At 42.5% G+C, this 12,328-nt stretch overlaps 1 protein-coding gene across 24 annotated transcripts in view; it reads right to left on the bottom strand.

Moving 5' to 3' along the window:
* eps8a (EGFR pathway substrate 8a, signaling adaptor) overlaps positions 1-12,328 on the bottom strand; it is a 169,980-nt gene that overhangs the window by 84,378 nt on the left and 73,274 nt on the right. The window contains exon 1 of one of the 24 annotated variants that reach the window (XM_078235340.1): positions 8,088-8,206. The exons of the other annotated variants lie outside the window; for them this stretch is intronic. The gene's annotated coding sequence lies outside the window, so the exon portion shown is untranslated. Of the gene's footprint in view, positions 1-8,087; positions 8,207-12,328 lie in introns of those variants that run through there. 24 annotated transcript variants of the gene reach the window in all.

The following is a 12,328-nucleotide window of genomic DNA, read 5'->3' as shown; positions in this document are numbered from 1 at the left end:
GTAGTCACCTATTAAAGACAGGGCAGGACTTGACTAGTGTGCTATGGCTCTTGGTTTCTAGTTTGGCCCTGGGCGCAGGTTGACACTATCGCTCTTCTCTCTCTATAACCACTGCCTCCTTCTGGGCAGCAGGCACTGCAAATGAATTTTGCTTCCAAACTTAATGCGCAACTTGCTCAGTGAAAGGTGGTGCTTATTAACTCATTCCAAGCCACAACCTGCAGCATGGCCAATTAAGTTGTTGGATCTAATTGGCCTAAATGAGGCAAGGCTAATTCGTCATTGGTTTCAGGCGCGAGTGATCTGTGATTGATCTGGGTGGGCATGATCAGTTTCCAATTGGACTTTTGAAAGTGATGGTCATACAAAGAACAAAGAACAGTACAGCACAGGAAACAGGCCCTTCGGCCCTCCAAGCCTGTGCTGCTCCTTGGTCCAACTAGACCAATCGTTTGTATCCCTCCATTCCCAGGCTGCTCATGTGACTATCCAGGTAAGTCTTAAACGATGTCAGCGTGCCTGCCTCCACCACCCTACTTGGCAGCGCATTCCAGGCCCCCACCACCCTCTGTGTAAAAAACGTCCCTCTGATATCAGAGTTATACTTCGCCCCTCTCAGCTTGAGCCCGTGACCCCTCGTGATCGTCACCTCCGACCTGGGAAAAAGCTTCCCACTGTTCACCCTATCTATACCCTTCATAATCTTGTACACCTCTATTAGATCTCCCCTCATTCTCCGTCTTTCCAAGGAGAACAACCCCAGTCTACCCAATCTCTCCTCATAGCTAAGACCCTCCATACCAGGCAACATCCTGGTAAACCTTCTCTGCACTCTCTCTAACGCCTCCACGTCCTTCTGGTAGTGCGGCGACCAGAACTGGACGCAGTACTCCAAATGTGGCCTAACCAGCATTCTATACAGCTGCATCATCAGACTCCAGCTTTTATACTCTATACCCCGTCCTATAAAGGCAAGCATACCATATGCCTTCTTCACCACCTTCTCCACCTGTGTTGCCACCTTCAAGGATTTGTGGACTTGCACACCTAGGTCCCTCTGTGTTTCTATACTCCTGATGACTCTGCCATTTATTGTATAACTCCTCCCTACATTATTTCTTCCAAAATGCATCACTTCGCATTTATCCGGATTAAACTCCATCTGCCACCTCTCCGCCCAATTTTCCAGCCTATCTATATCCTGCTGTATTGCCCGACAATGCTCTTCGCTATCCGCAAGTCCAGCCGTCTTCGTGTCATCCGCAAACTTGCTGATTACACCAGTTACACCTTCTTCCAAATCATTTATATATATCACAAATAGCAGAGGTCCCAGTACAGAGCCCTGCGGAACACCACTGGTCACAGACCTCCAGCCGAAAAAGACCCTTCGACCACTACCCTCTGTCTCCTATGGCCAAGCCAGTTCTCCACCCATCTAGCCACTTCCCCTTGTATCCCATGAGCCTTAACCTTCTTAACCAACCTGCCATGTGGGACTTTGTCAAATGCCTTACTGAAATCCATATAGATGACATCCACGGCCCTTCCTTCATCAACCGTTTTTGTCACTTCCTCAAAAAACTCCACCAAATTTGTAAGGCACGACCTCCCTCTTACAAAACCATGCTGTCTGTCACTAATGAGATTGTTCCGTTCTAAATGCACATACATCCTGTCTCTAAGAATCCTCTCCAACAACTTCCCTACCTAGTGGGCATCTATTGATGCCAATTCCATCATCCCTTGACTGGCCCTTTAAAACGTCAATTACTTATGGGACCATCATTCTCAGCAAGGTTTGTTTCTGTTACTGCCTGCTAAGGTAAAAAAATGTTTTAAAATCTTCCTTGCCCACTTGTTCAGGATGGTCAAAATATGTTTTCATGCCTTCTTGAGTTCATGGTCTCAAAACCTCATTTAATTTGTATTACATCAGGCTCCTATCAATGACTCTGTTTTGGATAGGTTATTTGAAGGTTGCTGTTACTTGTCTCTCTGGTTACTTGACTTTTAAAGTAAAGGATAGAGTGGTAAAGTTGCTTATAACCTTAAACCGAATAAAGTAGTTTACAAAATACCAATATGAAATATATAGTGCTATGCATAGAATACAAGTGAGATAAGACTACGTGATGTCAAATTCATCTATAAGATTCCGTCAAAACAGGCATTTATCAATGTGTTTTTGCTGAGGCAACTGCTTTGCTATAGCATGTTTTTATTTTATCTGTCAGTGGTTGGTGCAAGTCAAACTTACAGAATAGTTTTGCAAAACTTACACAATTACTGAAATTACACAACGTCTATATAAAATACATACCAATGTTTGAAATTGATATGTGCCAAGCATAACACAATACCTTCAATTAACAGATACGGGCAGCACAGTGATTAGCACTGCTGCCTCACAGCGCCAGGGACCAGAGTTCAATTTGGCCTCAGGTCACTGTCTGTGCGGAGTTTGCACGTTCTCCCCGTGTCTGCGGGTACTCCAGTTTCCTCCCACAATCCAAAGATCTGCGGATTAAGTTGATTGGCCATGCTAAAATTGACTGTCAGGGAGATTAGTTGGGTAAATTTGAGGGGTTATGGGAATAGGGCCTGGGTGGGATTGTGGTCGGTACAAACTCGATGGGCCGAGCAGCTTCCTTCTGTGCTGTAGGGATTCTATGAACTTAATACTAAAAACTTACAAACTAAAACATGGTTACACAATGCAAAATAAAGATGGTCACATCGTGCGAATTAAAGTGACTTTCTTTAAACATCACAAGTTAAACTACGCTAATTTAACACGCAAAGCCGAGTGTTTTCATACTGGTTTTCGCACAACAGGACTTGGAATTTAAAGAACAGGACTGATCATTTCAATTGCTCGGGAAGTAGATAGTCCATGCCAATAATTGTTTGGCCTTGATGTCTTGCATCACCTCCAGCTTCAAGGGCCGTATGTTCTTTGCCCCTTGTCAAGTTTGAATCTGATGCCAAAACCAAGTCATGTCATGAGCTTGCATCCAAACATTCAGCAGAAGACCATGTTGGGTTGACTTACTTCAATTGCGTGTAAGCTACACTAAAACTAATCATTAAACATCATTTTTTCTACACCAGGGTCTGAAATTATTGAAGCAAAGAATGAAGTGAAATTACATATGAACTTTTTAAAACAATTTATTTCAATAATCCAATGGTGCAATATTTTAAAAAATAATTTTATAATTGCTTGATATTCTTGTAAATCTCAATGAGTTTATTTATCTGTACAGTAAATAGAGTTAAACATGTGCAGTCTTTTAAACTTATTCCCTCAAGTTTGCATATTAATTTGTGGTACTGCTCCCTATTCAACCAAAGGTTACAGGCTGGACCTAGATGGCCCCAAGCATATCAGAGGCTGTGCAGTGAATTAAATGCAAATTAAGGCACCAGGGAACTATTTCAGCCAAATTTTAATCTCACACAGATCCTTCAATTTCCCATCAAAGCCCCAGAATGATGTTCAACTGCTCATCAACTGGAACACACTTCTCTCTCAAGCATAATTGCTAGTACTATTTGCACCGCTTATGAGTGAATTAACAATCAACACACTTGGCAGGTCACGCACTAAAAATATCCCCTTAAATTTTAACATGAAAAAGGTGTCACAACCAAGTTTCCTACTTATTGCTATTTCACTTTTCTGGATAATTTTTTTAAAATATATTTTAAGAAAGCAAGAAAAATAATTCCTTATTCACAAAATCTATAATTAAAAGTATTTTGTACCAGTGCTAATGTCTGCCCAGGATTTAGTCACTTGCAAGAATTGAAACAAACACGCCCAGTTTAAATGGCTGATTGAGATGCAAAGAGAAGTTCAAAAGTAGATTGTAAACATCAAACTACATGCAGCAGTTTATGAACCAAACTGCAAAACTAATCACTGCCTTCAAGGTTAATGTTTCATTTTACAATGAAGGCTACAGTTCATTCTGGAATTGCAGTCCATTACTTTTCTCACATGGTGTAAGCAGACAAAAATAAGATCACAAGAAATAGAAATAGGCCATTTGGCACTGCAAGCCTGTTCTTCCATTCAGTAAGATAACAGCTGATATGATTGTGGCCTTAAATCTACTTTCCTGCTTGTCCCCCATAACCCTCAGCTTCCTTTATGATCAAAAAGCCATCTTAACTCAGGCTTGAATGTATGCTGTGACCCAGCCTCCACTGTTCCTGAAGGGTTGTTACCATTTGGAATTCTCTGTCCCCCACCCAGAGATTCCTTTATGCCCCTACTTCTAGATCTTTCCCATAATAGGAAACTCATCAGCAGCTACCCTGTCAAACTACACTTTGGGCACAGTGTTCAATTGTGGTTAAACTATTTGTGGAAACATCCAAGCCCTGAATTACTACTCTCAATAGTTGGAAAATTGAGTTCGTACAAAAAAAAGTTCAGGAAAAAAAACTGGCCAACTTTTCAGTTTTCATATTGTGATAACGCAAGGAAGACTCAGCAAGCGAGCCTGTTGGGGAATACTAGGAACCGGAGGTTAAGTTAAACAATGCTTCAAGGTTCATAATTTCTGAATTATTCCTGTTGGGGAATACCAGGAACCAGAGGCTAAATTAAACAATACTTCAAGGGTTATAATTTCTGGATTATCTGGTCACGTGTAAACTGGCACAGTGATGGGCAGATTAAAGAGGTGAACACATGGTGTGCGAAAGACGGGTTCCATTTCATGGAACACTGCCAGCAGTATTGGGACAGGAAGGACCTGACAACTGGGACAGGTTCCACCCAGGCTGGGTCTCAGCAGAAAAGATAAACAGACAAGAGCGGTCACAAGGGCTCTGAACTCTGATGGCAAAAGGTAGAATTAACAATAGTTAAAAAAGCAAACAAAGGGGAGAGCAAAGTACAGACAAAATTGTGCTTTTGCCAATACAGGCTAAATAAAACCCTAATGATGAAACTAGCAGAGTAAACATGCAAGCAAAATATTAGAGCTGAAGGGCACATTAAGGTGTGTGGCATTAATAAGTGTTCCTTCTACTAAATGTGGTGGGGAATTAGTTCAAATGGTAGAGCGCTCGCTTAGCATGCGAGGGGTAGCGGGATCGATGCCCGCATTCTCCAAGGATCCTTTTAGGGCGGCACGGTAGCACAGTGGTTAGCACTGCTGCTTCACAGCTCCAGGGTCCCGGGTTCGATTCCCGGCTCGGGTCACTGTCTGTGTGGAGTTTGCACATTCTCCTCGTGTCTGCGTGGGTTTCCTCCGGGTGCTCCGGTTTCCTCCCACAGTCCAAAGATGTGCGCGTTAGGTTGATTGGCCAGGTTTAAAAAATTGCCCCTTAGAGTCCTGGGATGCGTAGGTTAGAGGGGTTAGTGGGTAAAATATGTGGGGGTAGGGCCTGGGTGGGATTGTGGTCGGTGCAGACTCGATGGGCCGAATGGCCTCCTTCTGCACTGTAGGGTTTCTATGATTCTAAAGCACATGAACAAATGGGAGGGTATGACACGGTACACATTACTGAGATAACAGTCAAGAGTGAAACGAAATACAAGTTATGAGGTCTACAGGAATGTTAAGAAATCAGGAAAAATGGCAGAGAGGGAGGAGTAGCCTTGATGATTAAGAATGAGATCACTTCATGATAAAAGATATAACAAGAAGCAAACACACTGGTGATTTTACAGGTAGAATTAATTTTTAATAAAGGATTGAAGACTGTACTCCCAGAGACACTGCAGCTCAGAAGTTGATTGCATAAATGCGGAGATTAGACAAGTGGGTAGCACAAATGGGAGGTTTCAATTTTCATATTGATTGAGATAAGCAATCTAGCATGCCAGGAAAGTCATCAATGCCTTGAGTGCATCTAGGACTGATTACGGCAACAATATTTCTCAGAATTAACAGAGGGCATGCCATATTGGATTGATTTCGTAATGAATCAGATTTAGTTAACAGCCTAAATATGTATTAACAGTTATCGAACGGTGATAGCAACGTAGTCAAATCCAACAGTGTTCAAAAGGGAGAAGTTAAGATTCTAGAATTATTTAGGCTGACTACAATGTCCACAGTAAATTGCGCAAATCCATCAAGACCTAAAATGACAAAGGGTTATTAGGGGTTCAATAATTAATTTAAGCTAACACACCTCTGGGTATAAACTAGTTCTAGGAATTATACTGTACAATGAAACTGTGCATCTAACTCCAGTATACAAGAAAGGTGAGAAAGGAAAGCCAAGGAATTACAGACCAGTTAACTGAACATCTGCCATCAAAAAGACTACTCAAATTCATAATTAAGGATGGGGTGACTGAACATCTTGAGAATTTTAAGAGGGGGCCGAGTCATGCCTGTTGAATCTGATTGAATTTTTTTGAAGAGGTATTGAAATAGTGGACAGATATTATTTGCATGAATTTACAGAAGGCATATGATAAACATCCCCTAAGGAGATTTCTAGCTAATGGAATCAAAGGCAAATTATTGTCCTTGTTAGGAAATTGGCTGACTGGCGAGACACAAGGTAGGAATGATAGGCAGGTATCTAATTGGCAGGATGTGATTAGTGATGTCTCGCAAGGATCAGTGTTGGAATCTCAACCACTGAAATTATTAACTTAGGTAATGGAATAGAAAGCCACATATCAGAATTTGCTGAAGACACAAAGATGGGTGACATTGTCAACAGTGCAGATTAAAGCTTTACAATTTCTCAAGATGACTATGTGATATTCCTTTGGATGCAGCAAGTGGTGTTTTAGGATTACCCTCACTAATGAACTTGACTCACATCACGATGACATTTTCAATGATAATGTAAAAAAACTTATGAGTTACATGGCTGCCCTTGGATTTACAATCCTTTTATTAGTTGAGCTATAAGTTTAACTACGATGCAAGAGGCATATCCAAGCAATTCGAAGAGTGACTTTATTTTAATTTGGAAGGAAAGGACGGAAGGGACCAAAAGGAAAAAGGTTTCTCTCATACCCAATATTTTATTTGCCTGGGGAATCCCTACAGCCTAAGTTGTTAACGTATTTTAACTTGGTACATGGCGTGCTGGTTGAAAAGATGTACACATGCTGAATTTGGGTTTTATACTTTAATGTAGCTCAATATATTGATAATGCATAATCACTATTCTGGACTGCATTGTGGAAACTTTTCTACTGCCGAGACTTTGGCATTTCCAAATCATGAAACCACTCAGTAATAGGACCTGCACATAAATGTTTCAGAATTTTAAGTGCAAGGTACCCCAACAAGAGAAAGTGCATACTTCATACTGGACAAACAGAAATGTCACTAATTTGGAGTTCTTGGTAGATTCAGAAATTTTACATTAGAAGTTTTGTTTGTGTCCAACACCAAGCTGACAAAGAAAGCTGCCATAACTTAAGCCATTAAGTTATACAACCGTACTACTACAGAGACATTGCTTTGTAAAGTATAAAAAGGGAGATTTACATGAAGTATAAGCAGAAAGGAATTCCTCCGGAGAGGTTAATGTCAACAAGCTGAAGTTCTCAGTGTACACTATTACAGGAACAACTCATTAAGAGACTTCATTCTATGGTAATAGCTGTTTGCCAACTCTGACTGGTAGTAATAGAATCACTCCACTAATTATATTGTTTTATGGTTAACTGGGGTCTCCCATCACATTCTTTGCACATTTAGAACAGATGAAGTGAGGAAGTGTGGCTTTAAAAATGAGCACACTGCAGTGCTAGGTAAATCCATTCCTCATTGTTTGGGATGAATTATTTTTTAACCTTATGGTTCAAATCTCCTGAGGTTCGACTGTCACGTATTATTGCAGAATACAAGTAAAGCCACACCCTGCAGTGAACAGAGCAAAGAGAACTTTGAAATAAAAACGGTTTTAAAAACACTCCCCCTAAAATTGGATAACAGAAGCAACAACAAATAGAATCAGTGTCTTTCACATGTATAACTTCCAACAAACTGCTGCCATGACTAAGTTAATCCTTCCTAATACTACCTGTACTGGCCTGCGTCGACATGTTAGATAATTGCACAACTATCAATTTCACTGCATTTCCTTACCCTGCAAATCGGATGACCAACGCTCTTTGGATTTAACACACGATAAAACATTTCAAACAAGAGCACGGGCTCCAAACAATTGCTGTCTTAAATTAGATCTGTTCCTGCTATGCGCCATAGGATGAACCCTTCGTGGGTTTCACAATACTGAAAGTTAATGACTAAGCTAATAGGTCTCATCACATAATGGCCGAGAGCCGAGTGTGGTACTGCAAGGTGGTTAACAATTCAAAATACCCAAAGAGTACATTGTTCTTTGAAAATTAAAAAAGATATTTAGTATCGTCAATACTTCAAACACATTCTACATCATACAGCTAAGAGAAACAATAGAGAAAAGGATTTGTTTCTCATTACCTCAGTGCCATTTAATTCAAGTTAATCACGAAAAACTTTTCCCAACTGCTGAGATTGAAGGCCAATAAATATTTTGGGACTAGTTTACTATTTTCTGAGAATTCTTTTTTAAAAAAGCTTCCCCTCTTAACCTGAAGGAGTTTGTTCACGCTGGTGTAGCGGTCTGTCTTGAATTAGCTGCCCTCCAGTAACTCATTGAACTAGCCATTTTCATTGAGCCTGCAGACTATTCAACTCAGCTGTTAGGCACTGCATCTGAGACAGTTTTTGTCCCAGTTTCTGTCCAAGTTCTAGCAGGAGGGATTGGATAATGATCAGCAACAGGAATCCTGCCAATGTTTTTGCTACCTAGTTTAAGGGTCCAGAGACCAGTAGCAATTACTGCCACCTTGGCAGAAATCAGCGAACTGAAAGCCAATAGTGTACTGTCCCAAAACCTTTGTTGCTTGTTAAAATTCCACAAAACTATGCAAATTCCCACCTGCATAATCAGTGCAACATTTTATATCGCAGCAACAGGTTCACAACAGACGTAAACTCCCTGGCCCCACACTCAACCCTGGAACACCTAGATAACAAAGACACCTACCTCAGGCTCCTACTGATTGACTACAGCTCAGCCTTCTACACCATTATTCATCTCTAAACTCTGTGGCCTAGGGCCCAGCTCCTCCCTCTGCGACTGGATCCTGGACTTCCCAACCCACAGACCACAATCAGTGAGGATAGGCAACAACACCTCTTCCACAATCATCAACAAAGGTGCCCCTTACTATACTCCTTATACAGCTATGACTGTGCGGCCAAATTCCCCTCCAACTCAATTTTCAAGTTTGCTGATGACACCACCAGTGGGTCAGATAAGATGCCACACAAAACGCTGCTACACAAGATAAGAGATCATCCCAGTACCAAAGAAAACCAAGCAGCGTGCCTTAGTGACTATAGTTCAGTGACTCTGACATTCATCATTATGAAGTGCTTCGAAAGGTTTGGCACGAATCAATCAATTTCAGCTTCCCGGATTGCCTGGATCCACTACGATTAGCCTACCGACGCAACAGGTCCAGATCAGATGCCATCTCCCTGGCCCTACACTCAATCCTGGAACACCTAAAGAACAAAGACACCTATGTCAGACTCTTATTTATTTACTACAGCTCAGCCTTCAACACCATTATTTCCGCAACTCATCTCTAAACTCCGTGGCCTAGGGCTTGATTCCTCCCTCTGCAACTGGATCCTGGACTTCCTAACCAACAGACCACAATCAGTAAGGATAGGCAACAAGACCTTCTCAACGATTATCTTCAACATTGGTGCCCCACAAGGCTGTGTCTACTTAGCCCCTTACTACACTGCTTATACACCTATGACTGTGTGGCCAAATTCCCCTCCAACTCGATTTTCAAGTTTGCTGATGACACCACCGTAGTGGGTCAGATCTCAAACAATGAGATGGAGTATGGGAAAGAGAGCGAGAATCTGGTGAACTGGTGCGATGACAATAATCCCTCCCTTAATGTCAGTAAAAGGAGATAGTCATTGACTTCAGGAAATATAGCGGAGGATGTGCCCCTGTCTACATCAACGAAAACAAAGTAGGAATGGTCAGGAGCTTCAAGTTTCTAAGTGTCTAGAGCACCATCATCTGTCCTGGTCTTTCCACACCGAAGCTATAGTTAAGAAAGCCCACCAACACCTCTACTTTCTCAGGAGGTAAGGAAATTTGACGTGCCCGCTACGACTCTCACCAACTTTTACACTTGCATCATGGAAAACATTCTTTCTGGTTGTATCGCAGCTTGGTATGGCTCCAGCTGTCCAAGACCACAAGAGACTACATAGGGTCATGAAAGAAGCCCAGTCCATCACGCCAACCAGCCCCCTATATATTGACTCCGAATATACTTCCCACTGCCTTGCAAAAGCAGCCAGCATAATCAAGGACCCCAACACACCCTCTCTTCCACCTTCTTCCGTCTGGAAAAAGATAAAGTCTGAGGTCAAGTACCAGACTCAAAAACAGCTTCTTCCCTACTGCCAGACTTTTGAATGGACCTGTCGCATCAAGTTGATCTTTCTCTACACTCTAGCTATACTGCAGCTACTTTCTGCACCCTCTCCTTTCCTTCTCTATGTACAGTGTGCTTTGTTTGTATAGCACGCAAGAACCAATACTTTTCACTGCATATTAATACGTATGACAATAATAAAAATATCTGATTTGCTCAAACTATAAAGTATTTCTTCCATTTTTAAGGTTCTTTGTTTTCATTTCACCTTTTTGTTGCTTTCCTTATTTTACTCCCTCACTCCATGACAACAGGACAGTAAGATCAGCTATGATGAGGCAAAGCCTTCTACATCCACTACAGTCAAACAGGGTTGCGTTCCTTCCCTGCCATTGTGCGTGTCATATTTTTCTCTCTGCTGCCATCATATGCCTTCTGCTCATCTACAGAGGGTGTCTTATTTGCATATCTGCATACCAAAACAGAGAGCTGTTCACCCTTGCCCGCCAGCAATCCAAAACAAAACGTACACCAGATCCTCTCAGAATTGCTCGATGTTGATGATGCCACACTAGCATTCCATATCCATATGGCACGCTCACTCCTGTACAGAGTTGAGTTTGATGGTGGCGACACAGTGGTTAGCACTGCTGCTTCATAGCGCCAGGGGCCAGGGTTCAATTCTGGCCTTGGGTGACTGTGTGGAGTTTGCATGTTCTCCCGTGTCTGCATGGGTTTCCTCTGGGTGCTCTGGTTTCTTCCCACAGTCCAAAGGTGTGCAGGTTCAGTGGATTGGCCATGCTAAATTGCCCCTTAATGTTCAAATGCGTATGTTAGGTGGATTCACTATGGCAAGTGTATGGGGTTAAGGGGATAAGAGGGTGTTGGGCCTGGGTAAAAAATTTTTGGAGAGTCAGTACAGACCCGATGGGCCGAATGGCCTCCTTCTGCACTGTAGGCATTCTATGGTTGACCATCAGCATCAGGAAGCCAGGATATTATCAATGCTGAATGGCGGCTTGACAATGTGATACACAAGGCTTTTGATAGTCTCACTGTAATGACTTCAGCCAGGTTAATGCATTGCCACATTATGACCCCAAGAAGGAATTGGTACTCACCTGTGACGTGACCCCATATGGAGTGGGCACAGTCCTGGCACAGGTGGCAGAACGGACAAGAGCAGCCAATAGGGTATGCTTCCAGGACCCTAGCAATGGCAGAGCGAAGATATGCCCAGATTGAAAAAGGATGGATCGGCGGTAATCTTCGCAGTCAAAAACTTCCGCCAGTATTTATCTGGGCGAAAACCTATAACTTGCTGGGCCTACTGAAGGAAGACAAAGCAGTGCTGCCGATAGCGACAGCCCGGATCCAGCATTGGACATTATTGCTGGTGGCATATCACTATCAATTGGAGCACCGACCAGGGACTAGAGTGGCAACTGCCAATGCCTTAAGCCAGCTACCGTTACCGGACACCCCACCACTGGTACCCAGAATGGAGGAGACCATGATGACATTAAACTTTGTGGATACCCTCCTAATGGATGCACACAATATACGCCAGTGGACGCAGAAAGACCCTGTATTAAGAACATAAGAACATAAGAAATAGGAGCAGGAGTAGGCCATCTAGCCCCTCGAGCCTGCCCCGCCATTCAATAAGATCATGGCTGATCTGACGTGGATCAGTACCACTTACCCGCCTGATCCCCATAACCCTTAATTCCCTTACCGATCAGGAATCCATCCATCCGCGCTTTAAACATATTCAGCGAGGTAGCCTCCACCACCTCAGTGGGCAGAGAATTCCAGAGATTCACCACCCTCTGGGAGAAGAAGTTCCTCCTCAACTCTGTCTTAAAC

Source organism: Mustelus asterias, chromosome 19 (assembly GCF_964213995.1).
Source record: "Mustelus asterias chromosome 19, sMusAst1.hap1.1, whole genome shotgun sequence".
NCBI classification, from domain to species: Eukaryota; Metazoa; Chordata; class Chondrichthyes; order Carcharhiniformes; family Triakidae; genus Mustelus; species Mustelus asterias.
Note: the sequence above shows the minus strand (reverse complement) of the source record. Positions and strands in the feature narration are given on the sequence as shown.